This window comes from Bufo bufo, chromosome 2 (genome assembly GCF_905171765.1).
Source record: "Bufo bufo chromosome 2, aBufBuf1.1, whole genome shotgun sequence".
In the NCBI taxonomy this organism is placed as follows: Eukaryota; Metazoa; Chordata; class Amphibia; order Anura; family Bufonidae; genus Bufo; species Bufo bufo.
The window spans coordinates 732,579,044-732,597,855 of NC_053390.1; positions in this window are offsets into that span (position 1 = coordinate 732,579,044).

Here is an 18,812-nt window from a genome sequence, read left to right on the forward strand (position 1 = left end):
CTTCAGCCAAAAACTGAAAGTTCAATGCATAATCTCCTATCCCTTAGGATCTTACCTGAATTCCTGTGAAGCAGAAATCATTGGCATTTTCCTGATCTCTCCTGAGGGGTTTCATGGTCCAATCTGTTCTCTGTCAGAAAATGTGTACAGGATAAAGCATATTGAGTACTTATTGATTCAGAGGACAGGACAGATCATGGTGGAAAAGGGCAAGGAGGGCTTTGAGATTTCAGCATCAAGGGAGCCCTATACAAAGTCTCAGGTTTTTGACTTTTGAGGAGTTTTGGAGCAATCGGTCCTAAATATAGATAAACTTTTGAGGAAGAGAGAGAAAGAGAGAGAGAGAGAGTAATATAGGAAGAGAAATAGGGTGTAAAGATTTCAAAAATGTAGTTCCATCATAACAATAGGTAGAGAGATCTAGCAATGAATGTATTAAAAGAGTGATGAGGGTAAAAAAATAGCATGCCTAGCATTTAGGGGAGAATAAACTGTTAAATAATATCTACAGGGATTGTCCACAAGTTGAAGAAATTAACGTAGCAGCAGGAAATGTTCACCATTGCTTAAAGGGATTCTGTCTATAGCCTATAGAGCTAAGGACATGTAATGCTAAATCACCAATTGCATATCCACAATATATATTTTCCATAGCTATTAATGCTCTTATTCAGTCAAAATAAATGATATTTTTTTTACATATATGCAAATTTGCCTAGTAAGGAGCCCAAGCGGCTGTTACCAACGTTTCAGGAGCCCATCCACGCCTACTGTGAAGGTGCCCAGCACTGCCCCACATTCCTTAAATCCTCTTCTTGCAATCACAATCTTCTACTGTACATTACAGCCAAGAATGTAAACCACTACACTTTAGAGCTGCATGGCCAGTTACTATAAATAAATAAAAAATGAAAAAAAAAAAGAGAATTCTGCTGTATAGGAATAGTGTTGATTGTGAATATTCTAATCGCAAATTTTTATCGCGAATATTGACACTTCGAGAATTCGCGAATATCTAGAATATAGTGCTATATCTTCGTAATCGTGAATATTCTAGATTTGTTTTTCATCAGTACCCATGGTCCCTCACTGCTTCTTGCTTGTGGACCAATGAGAAAGAAATTTTCCAATTACCGATTTTCACAATCAAGAAAATAATGACTGGAGATCACAAATTCGCAAATATATGATAAATATACGCCCAAATATTCACGAAATATCGCAAATTTGAATAATGCCCCTGCCGCTCATCACTGTATAGGAATACTTCCTAGTAGTAAGTATTCCAATACAGCAGAAGTCTCATTTTTTTTTCCCGTTTTTTTATTAAGTAACTGGCCATGCAGCTCTATAGTGTAGTGGTTAACATTCTAGTCTGTAATGTAAAAGGTTGGGAGTTCAAATCCCGTCAGAAATAGAGGCTAAATTAAATTTAAACATATATATAAGTTTTTAGCCATAATATATTTACATATATTATTATATATTTAGAATATATAATATATTATAATATATGTAAATATATTATGGCTAGAGTTAAGCGGACAGATGGATGTTCGGGTTTGACGGGTTCGGCCGAAAGTAACAAAAAAAGGTTCGAGTTTGGGACCCGAACTTGACCCTGAACCCGAATACCATTGAAGTCAATGGGGACCCGAACTTTTGAGCACTAAAATGGCTATAAAAATGTCATGGAAAGGGCTAGAGGGCTGCAAATGGCATCAAAATGTGGTTTAGTTCATGGCAAGTGCTCTGCAAACAAATGTGGATAGGTAAATGACTTTAAATAACATAAAATACGTACAAATAAAAAATAATAATCTTGATCTAGGAGGACGAGGTCCATATGGAGTAGGAGGATGTGGCGGTGTAGATGGAAGCGGCGGTGGAGGAGGAAGAGGTAGCCTATACTGCTTTTTGGTTTTAATTTTATTTTTATTTTTTTAAATTAGGGTACACCCCAAAACATTAGGAAATATAACCTGTGATAACCCCCTCCAGTCATGCTAAACACAAGTTCAGACAATACACTGGCTGCAGGGCAGGCTAGCACCTCCAAGGCGTAAAAGGACAAGATCAGGCCATGTGCCCAGTTTGGAGACCCAGAAGTTGCAGGGGCAGACCCATTAGTCAGTTCGTGTAGGCGTGTGCAAACATACTGCCCCACCATGTCGCACGTCCCCGTGATGTTCACGATCCAATTCGATATCTGCTCTATCAATTTTCGATGTTCTTTTCTGCGCCTACCTTGTTGATCACGGTTAGCGGCGAATCAGGGTTCCACGCCGGAAAGGGAGCGTGAGAAAGAAAGACCACATCCAAGGGAGATCAATGGATGAAATTTAATTGTGATCGAGTGGAAATGTGGAAGAAACTAAACGGAAGAATTGAAGGAAAAGAGGGGGCACACGGCAATTACCCACTCCCGACTCAGGGAGGTAATGATGATAAATAACAATACAGGACTCTTAAGATGCCCTGTTATTGGAATGATTAATAAAAATTATAGGGAATGTCACTGGAGTATTTTGGATTTGGAAAAGTTAGCCAGGAGAGGCCCTGCTGCCGCTTTGTTGACTCTAGAAAACTTCTGCCTGATTGCATGTCCCTGTGACGTCAACCATCCATTTGGATATCTTCTCTATCAACGAATCAGGGTTCCACGCCGTAGAGGGAGAAAGGGAGACCTCATCCAAGGGAGGTCAATGGCTGCAATGGGATGAAGCTGAAATGTGGGATAAGTTATTAAAGCAGAAGGATCGAATGAAAGGGCCAATTAAAGACGAAATTTCGAAATTTAAGTCCCTGCCACCTATGCAGAGCAGGGGTTTTTCATTGCCAGAAATGGGTTAATGTCACCCATCAATGGAACAGATTATTTTTTAAAATTTTGGTCCCTGTAACCTATACAGAGCAGGGGTTTATTCACGGCTAGAGTTGAGCGAACACCTGGATGTTCGGGTTCGAGAAGTTCGGCCGAACTTCCCGGAAATGTTCGGGTTCGGGATCCGAACTCGACCCGAACTTCGCCCCGAACCCGAACCCGAACCCCATTGAAGTCAATGGGGACCCAAACTTTTGGGCAATAAAAAGGCTGTAAAACAGCCCAGGAAAGGGCTAGAGGGCTGCAAAAGGCAGCAAAATGTAGTTAAATCCCCTGCAAACAAATGTGGATAGGGAAATTAATAAAAATAAAGTAAATAAAAATTAACCAATATCAATTGGAGAGAGGTCCCATAGCAGATAATCAGGCTTCATGTCAGCAGAGAATCAGTCTTCATGTCATAGCAGAGAATCAGGCTTCACGTCACCCAAAACTGGAACAATCCATTGTCAGATATTTAGGCCCCGGCACCCAGGCAGAGGAGAGAGGTCCCATAACATAGAATCTGGCTTCATGTCAGCAGAGAATCAGTCTTCATGTCATAGCAGAGAATCAGGCTTCATGTCATAGCAGAGAATCAGGCTTCACGTCACCCACCACTGGAACAGTCCATTGTCAGATATTTAGGCCCAGGCACCCAGGCAGAGGAGAGAGGTCCCATAGCAGAGAATCTGGCTTCATGTCAGCAGAGAATCAGTCTTCATGTCATAGCAGAGAATCATGCTTCACGTCACCCACCACTGGAACAGTCCATTGTCAGATATTTAGGCCCAGGCACCCAGGCAGAGGAGAGAGGTCCCATAGCAGAGAATCTGGCTTCATGTCAGCAGAGAATCAGTCTTCATGTCATAGCAGAGAATCGGGCTTCACGTCACCCACCACTGGAAAAGTCCATTGTCAGATATTTAGGCACAGGCACCCAGCCAGAGGAGAGAGGTCCCATAGCAGAGAATCTGGCTTCATGTCAGCAGAGAATCAGTCTTCATGTCATAGCAGTGAATCATGCTTCACGTCACCCAACATTGGAACAGTCCATTGTCATATAATTTAGGCCCCGGCACCCAGACAAAGGAGAGAGGTCCATAACATAGAATCTGGCTTCATGTCAGCGACTCAGCAGAGAATCAGTCTTCATGTCATAGCAGAGAATCAGGCTTCATGTCACCCACCACTGGAACAGGCCACTGTCAGATATTTTTAGGCCCCGGCACCCAGACAGAGGAGAGAGGTCCCATAACATAGAATCTGGCTTCATGTCAGCAGAGAATTAGTCTTCATGTCATAGCAGAGAATCATGCTTCACGTCACCCAACATTGGAACAGTCCATTGTCATATAATTTAGGCCCCGGCACCCAGACAGAGGAGAGAGGTCCCATAACAGAGATTCAGGCTTCATGTCAGCGACTCAGCAGAGAATCAGTCTTCATGTCATAGCAGAGAATCAGGCTTCATGTCACCCACCACTGGAACAGTCCATTGTCAGATATTTAGGCCCTGGCACTCAGGCAGAGGAGAGAGGTCCCATAACAGAGATTCAGGCTTCATGTCAGCAGAGAATCAGTCTTCATGTCATAGCAGAGAATCATGCTTCACGTCACCCAACATTGGAACAGTCCATTGTCATATAATTTAGGCCCCGGCACCCAGACAGAGGAGAGAGGTCCCATAACCGAGATTCAGGCTTCATGTCAGCGACTCAGCAGAGAATCAGTCTTCATCTCATAGCAGAGAATCAGGCTTCATGTCACCCACCACTGGAACAGGCCACTGTCAGATATTTTTAGGCCCCGGCACCCAGACAGAGGAGAGGTTCATTCAACTTTGGGTTGCCCCGCAATATAATGGTAAAATGAAATAAAAATAGGATAGAATGAGGAAGTGCCCTGGAGTACAATAATATATGGTTAAGGGGAGGTAGTTAATGTCTAATCTGCACAAGGGATGGACAGGTCCTGTGGGATCCATGCCTGGTTCATTTTTATGAACGTCAGCTTGTCCACATTGGCTGTAGACAGGCGGCTGCGTTTGTCTGTAATGACGCCCCCTGCCGTGCTGAATACATGTTCAGACAAAACGCTGACCGCCGGGCAGGCCAGCACCTCCAAGGCATAAAAGGCTAGCTCTGGCCACGTGGACAATTTGGAGACCCAGAAGTTGAATGGGGCTGAACCATCAGTCAGTACGTGGAGGGGTGTGCACACGTACTGTTCCACCATGTTAGTGAAATGTTGCCTCCTGCTAACACGTTCCGTATCAGGTGGTGGTGCAGTTAGCTGTGGCGTGGTGACAAAATTTTTCCACATCTTTGCCATGCTAACCCTGCCCTCAGAGGAGCAGGCCGTGACACAGCTGCGTTGGCGACCTCTTGCTCCTCCTCTGCCTTCGCCTTGGGCTTCCACTTGTTCCCCTGTGACATTTGGGAATGCTCTCAGTAGCACGTCTACCAACGTGCGCTTGTACTCGCGCATCTTTCTATCACGCTCCAGTGCAGGAAGTAAGGTGGGCACATTGTCTTTGTACCGTGGATCCAGCAGGGTGGCAACCCAGTAGTCCGCACACGTTAAAATGTGGGCAACTCTGCTGTCGTTGCGCAGGCACTGCAGCATGTAGTCGCTCATGTGTGCCAGGCTGCCCAGAGGTAAGGACAAGCTGTCCTCTGTGGGAGGCGTATCATCATCGCCCTGCGTTTCCCCCCAGCCACGCACCAGTGATGGGCCCGAGCTGTGTTGGGTGCCAACCCGCTGTGAACATGCTTCATCCTCATCCTCCTCCACCTCCTCCTCATCCTCGTCCTCCTCGTCCTCCAGTAGTGGGCCCTGTCTGGCCACATTTGTACCTGGCCTCTGCTGTTGCAAAAAACCTCCCTCTGAGTCACTTCGAAGAGACTGGCCTGAAAGTGCTAAAAATGACCCCTCTTCCTCCTCCTCCTACTCCTCCTCCTGGGCCACCTCCTCTTCCATCATCGCCCTAAGTGTTTTCTCAAGGAGACATAGAAGTGGTATTGTAATGCTGATAACGGCGTCATCGCCACTGGCCATGTTGGTGGAGTACTCGAAACAGCGCAACAGGGCACACAGGTCTCGCATGGAGGCCCAGTCATTGGTGGTGAAGTGGGGCTGTTCCGCAGTGCGACTGACCCGTGCGTGCTGCAGCTGAAACTCCACTATGGCCTGCTGCTGCTCGCACAGTCTGTCCAGCATGTGCAAGGTGGAGTTCCACCTTGTGGGCACGTCGCATATGAGGCGGTGAGCGGGAAGGCCGAAATTACGCTGTAGCGCAGACAGGCGAGCAGCGGCAGGATGTGAACGCCGGAAGCGCGAACAGACGGCCCGCACTTTATGCAGCAGCTCTGACATGTCGGGGTAGTTGTGAATGAACTTCTGCACCACCAAATTCAGCACATGCGCCAGGCAAGGGATGTGCGTCAAACCGGCTAGTCCTAGAGCTGCAATGAGATTTCGCCCATTATCGCACACCACCAGGCTTGAGGCTCACCGGCAGCAAGCACTCGTCGGTCTGTTGTTCTATACCCCGCCACAACTCCTGTGCGGTGTGGGGCCTGTCCCCCAAACATATGAGTTTCAGAATGGCCTGCTGACGTTTACCCGGGCTGTGCTGAAGTTGGTGGTGAAGGTGTGTGGCTGACTGGATGAGCAGATGGAAGAAAAGGAGGAGGAAGCCGAGTAGGAGGAGGAGGCGACAGGAGGCAAAGAATGTTGCCCTGCGATCCTTGGCGGCGGAAGGACGTGCGCCAAACAGCTCTTCGCCTGGGGCTCAGCCGCCACTACATTTACCCAGTGTGCAGTTAGGGAGATATAGCGTCCCTGGCCGTGCTTACTGGTCCACGTATCTGTGGTTAAGTGGACCTTGCCACAGATGGCGTTGCGCAGTGCACACTTGATTTTGTCCCCTACAAATGAGCTGTTTGAAGCTGTCTGTGTCCACCGGCCTAAATGACAGCATTTCATAGGCCAGTAGTTTAGAAATGCTGGCATTCAGGGCCAGGGATCGAGGGTGGCTAGGTGGGAATTTACGCTTTCTCTCAAATGTTTGTGAGATGGAGAGCTGAACGCTGCCGTGTGACATGGTTGAGATGCTTGGTGACGCAGGTGGTGGTGGTGTTGGTGGTACATCCTCTGTTTGCTGGGCGGCAGGTGCCAACGTTCCTCCAGAGGCGGAGGAAGAGGCCGAGGCGGCAGCAGCAGAAGAGGTAGCAGGGGGAGCCTGAGTGAGTTCCTTGTTTTTAAGGTGTTTACTCCACTGCAGTTCATGCTTTGCATGCAGGTGCCTGGTCATGCAGGTTGTGCTAAGGTTCAGAACGTTAATGCCTCGCTTCAGGCTCTGATGGCACAGCGTGCAAACCACTCGGGTCTTGTCGTCAGCACATTGTTTGAAGAACTGCCACGCCAGGAAACTCCTTGAAGCTGCCTTTGGGGTGCTGGGTCCCAGATGGCGGTGGCCAGTAGCAGACGGACTCTCTTGGCGGCGGGTGTTCTGCTTTTGCCCACTGCTCCCTCTTTTGCTACGCTGTTGGCTCGGTCTCACCACTGCCTCTTCCTCCGAATTCTGAAAGTCAGTGGCACGACCTTCATTCCATGTGGGGTCTAGGACCTCATCGTCCCCTGCATCGTCTTCCACCCAGTCTTCCTCCCTGACCTCCTGTTCAGTCTGCACACTGCAGAAAGACGCAGCAGTTGGCACCTGTGTTTCGTCATCATCAGAGACGTGCTGAGGTGTTATTCCCATGTCCTCATCATCAGGAAACATAAGTGGTTGTGCGTTAGTGCATTCTATGTCTTCCACTGCTGGGGAAGGGCTAGGTGGATGCCCTTGGGAAACCCTGCCAGCAGAGTCTTCAAACAGCATAAGAGACTGCTGCATAACTTGAGGCTCAGACAGTTTCCCTGATATGCATGGGGGTGATGTGACAGACTGATGGGCTTGGTTTTCATGCGCCATCTGTGCGCTTTTTGCAGAAGACTGGGTGGGAGATAATGTGAACGTGCTGGATGCACTGTCGGCCACCCAATTGACTAATGCCTGTACCTGCTCAGGCCTTACCATCCTTAGAACGGCATTGGGCCCCACCAAATATGGCTGTAAATTCTGGCGGCTACTGGGACCTGAGGTAGTTGGTACACTAGGACGTGTGGCTGTGGCAGAACGGCCACGTCCTCTCCCAGCACCAGAGGGTCCACTAACACCACCACGACCATGTCCGCGTCCCTTACTAGATGTTTTCCTCATTGTTACCGTTCACCACAATAAGAAAAAAATTATTTGGCCCAATGTATTGAATTCAAATTCAGGCCTTTTTTTACAGGCACCTAACACTATCTGGCTATCTATTTAGGTACCGTATTACACTAATTCAGGCACAACAGTAACGACAGATTTAGCTGAATATAAATTGTAGGCCTAGTATTTAGGCGCTGAGTGACAGGTATACGTTTACGGACAGAATTAGACTTGGATATGCACAGTAGCGTGTGTGTGAAGTTATTGAGAATGACCCTATCAGCACCTTGAATCTAATATACCCTTTTAGGGATAGATTTAAAGTAGGCCTGATACAGCAGAAACCACTCATTTAGAAAAATGCTAGGTTGGGAATTGTATTTCAACCCAGAACAAAAACTGTGCTTTGACGGACACAAAATAACTTGAGCAGCTATAGCAATAGCCACAGATTTAGCTGAATATAAATTTGAGGCCTATTATTTAGGCGCTGGGTGACAGATATACGTTTACGGACAGAATTAGACTTGGATATGCACAGTAGCGTGTGTGTGAAGTTATTGAGAATGACCCTATCAGCACCTTGAATCTAATATACCCTTTTAGGGATAGATTTAAATAACCACACTATTGATGGTTAAATGGACTTGGTGGCAGCTTGCCCCTGATGTAGGATATAGCCAAAAAATAACCACACTATTGATGGTTAAATGGACTTGGTGGCAGCTTGCCCCTGATGTAGGATATAGCCAAAAAATAACCACACTATTGATGGTTAAATGGACTTGGTGACAGCTTGCCCCTGATGTAGGATATAGCAAAAAATAACCACACTATTGATGGTTAAATGGACTTGGTGGCAGCTTGCGCTGGCGCATTGCAAGCCACAAAATGGCCGCCGATCACCCCAGAAAAAAGTGACTGAAAAACGCTCTGGGCAGCCTAAAAACAGTGAGCAATTGAATAGCAGCAGTTCAATGATCCACAGCTGTAGATCGATCACTGTCTTAAGTGTTTTGGAGGAGTTAATCACTGCCTAATCTTGCCCTAACGTCGCAGCTGCAACCTCTCCCTACACTTGTAACAGCAGAGTGATAGTAGGCATGGCTGTGATGGCCTCTTGGGGCAAGTAGTATGACGCTTGTTGATTGGTTGCTTTGCAGCCTTTCAAAAAGCGCCAAGAACGCGCCGAACACCGAACCCGAACCCGGACTTTTACGAACTATACAGTTCGGGTTCGCTCATCCCTATTCACGGCAAAAATTGTAAAATGTCAACCCAAGAATGTAACAGAAAAATTTGTGAAATTTATTAACCTGTCTACTAGGTAGAGCAGGGGTCTATCACAGGCAAAAATTGTTGAATGTCACCCGAAAATGTAGCAGACAAATTTGTGATTTTTTTTTTACCTGTCTACTTGGTGTAGAAGTGGTATATCACACCCAAAAATTGGTGAATTTCACCTGAAAATGTAACAGACAAATTAGTGATTTTTTTTTTACCTGTCTACTAGATATAGCAGTGGTATATCACACCCAAAAATTTGTGAATTTCATCCGAAAATGTAACAGACAAATTAGTGAATTTTTTTTAACCTGTCTACTAGGTAGAGCAGTGGTATATCACCCCAAAAATTTCTAAATTTCACCCGAAAATGTAACAGACAAATTAGTGATTTTTTTTAACCTGTCTACTAAGTATAGCAGAGGTATATCACACCCAAAAATTGGTGAATTTCAACCGAAAATGTAACAGACAAATTAGTGAATTTTTTTAACCTGTCTACTAGGTAGAGCAATGGTATATCACACCAAAAAATTGGTGAATTTCACCCAAAAATTTAACAGACAAATTTGTGAAATGATATTAAATAAAATAAAATACGTACAAATAAAAAAAAAAAATTGATTTATGAGGTGGAGGTCCATATGGAGTAGGAGTTTGAGGAGGCGGTGTACGTGGAAGCAGCAGTGAAGGAGGACGAGGTAGCCAACACTGGTTTTTGGTTTTAATATTTTTAATTAGGGTACACTCCAAAAGAGTGTGAAATATCCAAAATACAAGAATGAGCAATTGCGATATAGTATAACAATGGCTGGTTAAGGCTGGTATACATGTCTATTCTGCACAAGGTACGGACAAGTCCTGTGGGATCCATGCATGGTTCATTTTAATGAACGTGAGCTTGTCCACATTGGTTGTGGACAGGCGGCTGCGCTTTTCTGTGATAACACCCCCTGCCGTGCTAAACACACGTTCAGATAATACACTCGGTGGGAATGCCGCCAACAGCGCGTCTACCAGCGTGCGTTTGTATTTGCGCATCCTACGATCACGCTCCAGTGAGGGAATTAAGGACGGTACATTGTCCTTGTAACAGGGATCCAGCATCGTGGCCAGCCAGTAATCAGCACAAGTTAGAATGTGGGCAACTAGGCGGTTGTTGCGGAGACACTGCAGCATGTAATTGCTCATGTGTACCAGGCTGCCCAGAGGCAACGAAAAGCTGTCCTCTGTGGGAGGTGTATCGTCTGTGTTCTCTGTATTCCCCCAGCCATGAACCAGTGATGGCCATGAGCTGGTCTGGGTGCCACCCTGCTGTGAACATGGTTACTCCTCCTCCATCTCCTCCTCCTTATCCTCCACCTCGTCATCCTCCAGAACTGTGCCCTGGCTGGACAATTGTGTACCTGGTGTTTGTTTGTGCAGGAATCCACCCTCGGAGCCACTTGTGAAACTGGCCGGAAACCCTATGAAATGATCCCTCTTCCACCTCCTCCTGTGCCACATCCTCTTCCATCATAGCAGTGTTTTTTCAAGGAGGCATAGAAGTAGGATAGTAACGCTGAAAACTCCATTATCGGCACTGGCCATGTTGGTGGAGTACTCGAAACAGCGCAACAAGGAACACAGGTCTCGCATGGAGGCCCAGTCATTGGGGGTGAGGTAGTGCTGTTCCGCAGAGCGACTAACCTGTGCGTGCTGCAGCTGAAACTCCACTATCGCCTGCTGCTGCTCACACAGTCTTGCCAGCATCTGCAAGGTGAAGTTCCACCTTGTGGGCACGTCGCATATGAGGCGGTGAGCGGGAAGGCCGAAGTTACACTGCAGCGCTGACAGCCGAGCAGCAGCAAGTTGAAAACGCCGAAAGCGCGTAAACATGGCCCGCACTTTATGTAGCAGCTCTGACATAATCGGGGTAATTTTTAAGGAGTCTCTGCACCACCAAATTCAGCACATGCGCCAGGCAAGGGATGTGCGTCAAACAGGCTAGTCCCAGAGCTGCTACGAGATTTCGCCCATTATCGCATACCACCAGGCCGGGCTTGAGGCTCACTGGCACCAACCACTCATCGGTCTGTTGTTCAAGGCCCGTCCACAGCTCCTGCGTGGTGTGGGGTTTGTCCCCCAAACAAATAAGTTTTAAAATTGCCTGTTGTCATTTACCCCTGGCTGTGCTGAAGTTGGTGGTGAAGGTGTTACGCTGACCAGATGAGGAGCCGGTAGAGGATAAGGATGCGGAGTAGGAGGAGGAAGCAACAGGAGGCAAACTGAAGCGCCCTGCAATCCTCGTGGTGGAAGGACATGTGACAAACTGCTATCCGCCTCAGGCCCAGCCGCCACTGCATTTACCCATTGTGCTGTTATGGAGATATAACGTCCCTGACCGTGCTTACTGGTCCACGTATCCGTAGTGAGGTGCACCTTGCCACAGATGGCGTTGCGCAGTGCACACCTGATTTTGTCCCCCACTTGGTTGTGCAGGGAAGGGATGGCTCGCCTGGAAAAGTAGTGGCGGCTGGGCACGACGTACTGTGGGACAGCCACGCCATAAGACCTTTAAAACTCTCCGTCTCCACCAGATGGAATGACAGCATTTCAAAGGCCAGTAATCGCGGGTGGGTAGGAAGGTACTTCCTCTTCCGCTCCAGTGTTTGGGAGATGGAAAGTAGAACGCTTCCATAGGACATTGTGGAGATGCTTGGTGACCCAGGTGGTGGTGTTGCTGGCAGATCCTCTGTTTGTGGGGTGGCACTGTCATTTCAGAGGTGGATGAAGAGGCCGAGACTGCAGCAGAAGAGGAAGCAGGAGGAGCCAGAGACCTTTCTTGGTTTTTGAGGTGTCTACTCCACTGCAGCTCGTGCTTTGCACTTAGATGCCTGGTCATGCAGGTTGTGCTCAGGTTGAGAGCGTTTATGCCTCGCTTTAGGCTCTGATTGAACAGCACGCAAACCACTTGAGTCTTGTCGTCAGCGCATTGTCTGAAGAACTGCCACGCCAGGGAACTCCTTGGAGCTGGCTTTGGTGTGCTTGGTTCTGGCTTTGGTGTGCTCGGTCCCTTGCTGTGGTGGGCAGTAGGAGGCATACTGTCTAGGGGACGGCAGCTCCGCTTTTGCACCCTGCTCCCTCTTCTGCTCTGCTGGTGGCTCTGTGCGACCAACGCCTTTTCCTCCGAACTACACTGGTCACTCGCATGACCTTGATTCCATGTGGGGTCGAGGGCCTCAATGTCCTCCACGTCATCTTCCATCCAGTGTTCACCCCTGCCCTCCTTGTTGGTCTGCACACTTTCGAAAGCCACAGCAGTTGGCACCTGTGTTTCGTCATCATCTGAGACGTGCTGCGGTGGTGGCGGAGGAGGAGAAGAAGCCCCCAGGGCCGAGGCCCGGGGACGGGTCACCTGCCTCTCGGCTCCTTGTCTACCCGCATCAACCCTGTAGTCTCTCTTCTCTGGCAAACGCAGGGCTATGCGGCGCAGATGATCCCACGCCCCGGCGGCCATCTTGAAACATAAATGGTTGAGCATCGGTGCACTCAATCTCTTCCACTTCTGGGGCAGGGCTACGTGGATGGCCGTGGGAAAGCCTGCTAGCAGAGTCATCAAAAAGCAGAAGAGACTGCTGCATGACTTGGGGCTCAGACTGCTTGGCTGATTTGCAAGGGGGTGAGGTGAAAGACTGATGGACATCGGCTGCAGTTGCCAACTCTGATCTTTCAACAGGAGACTGGGTGGGAGACAATGTGAAGAAACTGGAGGCACTGTCAGCAACCCAATCTACTATCGCCTGTACTTGTTCTGGCCTCACGATTCGTAGAGCCGCATTAGGCCCAACCAAATACCACTGAAGGTTCTGTCGACTACTCGCACCTGAGGAAGGTGTTTTACTTGTGCGTGTAGCTGGCACAAATCGACCACGTCCTCTCCCTACAACAGGATCTCCACCAGCAGCATCATGGCCGGGGCCACGTCCCTTATTTGACGCTCTCCTCATATTTCTCAAATTTAGGATCTTGCCCAAAATTTGTTTTTTTTAAATAACAGAATAGAACAACAGTATCTAACGCGTGTATCTCACAATGACTGATGCAGCAAAGCTGCAAAATTAAGTTTTTTGCCATAAATAGGTGTTTTTTAAATAGCAGAATAGAACAACAGTATCTAAAGGGTGTATCTCACAATGACATATGCAGGAAAGGCTGCAAAATTTAGTTTTTTTCCCTAAATGGGTGTTTTTTTAATAGCAGAATAGAACAACAGTATCTAAAGGGTGTATCTCGCACGTACAGATGCAGACAAGGCTGCAAAATTAAGATTTTTGCCCTAAATGTGTTTTTTTTAATACCAGAATATGACAGCAGTATATAATGCTTAAATTTCACACGTACAGATGCAGACAAGGCTGCAAAATTTAGTTTTTTTCCGTAAATGGGTGTTTTTCTAATAGCAGAATAGAACAACAGTATCTAAAGGGTGTATCTCACAATGACATATGCAGCAAAGAATGCAAAATTAACTTTTTTGCCCTAAATGGGTGTTTTTTTAATAGCAGAATAGAACAACAGTTTCTAAAGGGTGTATCTCACACGTACAGATGCATACTAGGCCACAAATTATGATTTTTGCCCAAAATGTGTGTTTAATACCCAAATAGCACAGCAGTATCTAAAGCGTGTATCTCACACTGACAGATGCAGGCAAGGCCGCAAATTAAGTATTTTGCCCTAAATGGGTGTTTTTTTAAAACTCAGAATATTATAGCTATAGTTCTAGCTTAAATTGCACACTGACTAATGCGGCAGAGGCCCCAGATGGAGGTTATTGCCAAAAATTTGTGTTTTTTCAAAGCCAGAAGATTTTTGAAGTATTTAAAGCTTGTTTTAACAATAACAGATGCATCAAAGGCTGCAATATTAAGTACTTTGCCCAAAATTGGTGTTTTTTGAATAACAGAATATGACAGCAGTATATAACGCTTGAATTTCATATGTACAGATGCAGCAAGGGCTGTACAATTGTGTATTTTGCCCAAAAAGCGTGTTTTTTAAAACCCAGAAAATTTAAGCTGTATTTCTAGCCTAAATTGCATACTGACTAATGCGGCAAAGGCCCCAGATGGAGGGTATCGCAAAAAATTTGTGTTTTTTAAAACCCAGAAATTATTGAAGTTTTTAATGCTTGTTTTAAAAATAACAGATGCAGCAAAGGATGCAATATTAAGCAATTTGCTCAAAAATTGTTTTTTTTTTTAAATAACAGAATATGACAGCAGTAACGCTTGAATTCCACACGTACAGATGCAGCAAGGGCTGTAAAATGTAGTATTTTGCCCAAAAAGGGTGTTTTTTGAAACCCAGAAAATTAAAGCTGTATTTCTAGCTTAAATTGTACACTGACTAATGCGGCAGAGGCCCCAGATGGAGTGTATTGCAAAAAAATTAGTGTTTTTTAAAACCCAGAAAATTATTGAAGTATTTAAAGCTTGTTTTAACAATAATAGATGCAGCAAAGGCTGCAATATTAAGTAGTTTGCCCAAAAAGAGTGTTTTTTTTACTAACAGAATATGACAGCAGTATATAACGCTTGAATTTCACACATACAGATGCAGCAAGGGCTGTAAAATTGAGTATTTTGCCCAAAAAGGGTGTTTTTTAAAACCCAGAAAATTTAAGCTGTATTTCTAGCTTAAATTGCACACTGTCTAATGTGGCAGAGGCCCCATATGGAGGGTATTGCAAAAAATGGGTGTTTTTTAAAACCCAGAAAATTATTGAAGTATTTAAAGCTTGTTTTAACAATAGCAGATTCAGCAAAGGCTGCAATATTAAGCACTTTGCCCAAAAAGGGTGTTTTTTTAACAACAGAATATGACAGCAGTATATAACGCTTGAATTTCACACTGACGGATGCAGACAAGGCCGCAAATTAAGTATTTTGCCCAAAATGGGCATTTTTTTATAACAGAATATGACACCAGTAAATAACGCTTGAATTTCACACATACAGATGCAGCAAGGACTGTAAAATTAAGTATTTTGCCCAAAATGGGCATTTTTTTTATAACAGAATATGACACCAGTAAATAACGCTTGAATTTCACACATACAGATGCAGCAAGGACTGTAAAATTGAGTATTTTGCCCAAAAAGGGTGTTTTTTAAAACCCAGAAAAATAAAACAGCATTTCTAGCTTAAATTGCACACTGACTAATGCGGCAGAGGCCCAAGATGGAGGGTATTGCCAAAAATGGGTGTTTTTTTTTAATTTTTTAATTTTTTAATTTTTTTAATTTTTTTATTTAAATTTTTTATTTAAAGTAATAAAACATAACAAAGTATAACAAGGTACATATAAATGTATCATATATATCAAGCATGGCATAGGTGTAATTGTACATCAAGGCAGGATCCCTATGAATAGTAATTCCCTTTATAGCATATCTAGCATGTGATGGCAGTTTTCCTAATCCTTCTAATTACATAAGGTGCTTTCACAAGGCACATTCCTGTGATAGCTAAATTTACAACTATGCAAGCCTTCACTATCTCGGTTGGGGAGCCTATAATCCGACCATAACTTCCATTGTTTAGAAAATGTGTTGTGAGTACGTGTTTCCCAAGAGGAAATCTCCTCAAACCTAAACAATTGGTCAACCTTCAATTTCCATTGTTCCAGAGACGGAGTAGAGGTTGATAACCAGAGTTTAGGCACTAATAGTCGTGCTGCTATCAATAATTGTCTGAATAGAAAGGAGGGATGGGGGGGGTGTTGTATTGATATCTATATTGAGTAGAGCTAAAGACGGGGATATCTGTATATTTGTGTGACAAATCAAATTGCTTTTATCAAATATGGATTGCCACCATTTGTTGATTATGGGACAGGACCACCATATGTGAAATAACGATCCTCTATCCTCGAGGCATCTCCAACATTGGTCCGTCGCCGTGTCTGAATAAAGAGAAGTCACGTCTGGTGTTCTATACCATCTGGTTAAGAGTTTATACCCATTCTCCTGTATACGCACACAGCGAGATGACCCATGTGGAGATAGCAGTATTTTTGGTAAGTTAGAAAATGTGAAATCAAGACTCAAATCTTTTTCCCAGTTTCTAATAAAAGCTGGTTTGACTAGTGACGGGGAATTATTGAGTTTTCTATATAACTGTGAGATTAACTTTTTTGGTGGATTAGGGTAGGCGAAGAGTGATTCTACCCAAACCAAGGGTCTAAGCCAATCCTTATTTGAGATGTGTAATGAGACATAAGAGTGAAGATATAGGATAGCAGGTAAAAACTGTTTGCGAGGATTCAGTTTAGTTTGGATCTCTTTGACTGTGGGGAGGGTGTTTTCAGATTGATGAAGGGCAAAAATGGATATAGCAGATTCTCTAATGTCACGTGGGGTGCAGTCTCTTATTACTGGGAGAGAAGTGCCTATAACATCTCCCACCAATAGGGTTCGTGATGGAAAGGGTATTGAACAATGCGAGGATTGGAGATGTTTCCAAGCATTAAGGGTAGCTTGTATTATTGGAAAGGAACAGGAGGGGATTTTATTCAGGCTGGAGTTCCCTAACAGAAGAGACCGAAAGGGTTGACCTACAAGTTCTTGTTCCATCCCTACCCAAGATTTAGGTGTAACGGGGTTCCGAAGGTGCACTCGGTCCCCCATTGCCTGCAGAACTGTTGCTTAGCTTTGGAAATGAGGATCTGTGTTTGACCTCATTCCCAGGGCGGCTTTACTGCTGGGTGGCTCCCTGCTCCTAAGTCTGCCTTGAGCGCCGAGCTGATCACTCGGTGCTCAACTGGTTGGTCTGTCGGTCATGTGACGCTGGCCATGTCACATGACCCTCACTCCCCACTATAAATACAGGCAGCCTGCTAGCCACAGGTTGCCTGTTAATTTCTAGGTTCCTGGCTATTTGTTGGACTACTGAATATTTACCTGATCCTGTTCCCTGACGATCCTCTGCCTGCTCCTCCTGTACTGCGCATACTTCCTGGTATTGTGACCTCGGCTCCCACCTGACTACTCTCTTAGGACTCCTCTTGTGCTTTGCTACTCTCCTGGTATTTGACCCTGGCTTCTCCTGACCATTCTTTGCTTTATCCGTTGTACTGCGTAGCTCTCTTGGTTCTGACCCGGTCCGTTCATGTTCCGTATTTTGTCTTGTCTGTCTTCCCTGCACATATCCTAAGTTAGGGACTGCCGTCCAGTTGTCCCCTGTCATCAGGACTCGTGAGGCAAGTAGGCAGGGCCAGGGGTGAGGGTGGAGCGCAGTGGTCACTACCCTTCCCCCTGTGTGTGTGTGGACGTGACCGTTACAGATTAACAGGCCCAATAACCACTGTATCATGAATCCTCTTACTACCCTGACTGACCATGTCTCTAACTTGACACAGAGGGTGCAGGAGCTAGGAGAGAAACTCCATTTTTGTGAGTTAGGGCAAGGTTCTTTCACTCCTCTGTCCTCCAGTCCATATTTTGAACCCCAGATCAAGCTCCCAGAACCCTTTTCTGGAGACCGGAAGAGGTTTCTCTCCTTTAAGGAGAATTGCAAACTCTACTTCCGTTTGCGCCCCGTGTCCTCTGGTTCCGAGAGCCAACGCGTGGGGATTATCATTTCTCTACTACAGGGTGATCCCCAGGACTGGGCATTTTCGTTACCTCCTGGGGCCAGTTGTCTAACTTCTGTGGAGGGGTTTTTTCAGGCCCTGGGTACCCTCTATGACGAACCAGACAGGGCCCTGGTAGCCGAGACAGCTCTTAGGGCACTGGTTCAGGGCCATCTCCCTGCGGAGGAGTATTGCACCCAATTCAGACGGTGGTGTGTCCCCTCAGGATGGAATGAACCAGCCCTGAAGAGTCAGTTTAGGTCTGGTCTATCTGATAATTTAAAAGATCTATTGGTCAATTACCAAATTCCTGAGACCTTAGAGGAGATGATGACCCTAGTTGTCCGACTTGACAGACGAGTTAGAGAGAGACGACAAGAACGACAGTTCTGTTCTCAGATGGTGGTCCAGCCAGAGGCCTTTTCCAGGGACAACACTGAGGTCTCCACCGAGGAACCCATGCAGGTTGGCATGACCCGGGGTAATCTTCGTCGCAGACGCGGAGAGTGCTTTTACTGTGGAGATCCTGGCCATTGGATCAACAAGTGTCCTAAGAGGGACCTCTCTGACAAGTCTTCTAAGGCAAGACAACCTAAAGACCAGGTACACCCTGATTTTTCTAAAGGTAAGCTTTTGGTACCCATAACAATTTCTCTGGGGGTTAATAAGTGGCCGGGTAAGGCCTTTATTGACTCCGGTTCAGCGGCCAGCTTTATTGACTTTGAGTTTGCTTGGAAATTGGGTATTCCAATGTTTGCTTTACCTACACCTATCCATGTCATGGCTATT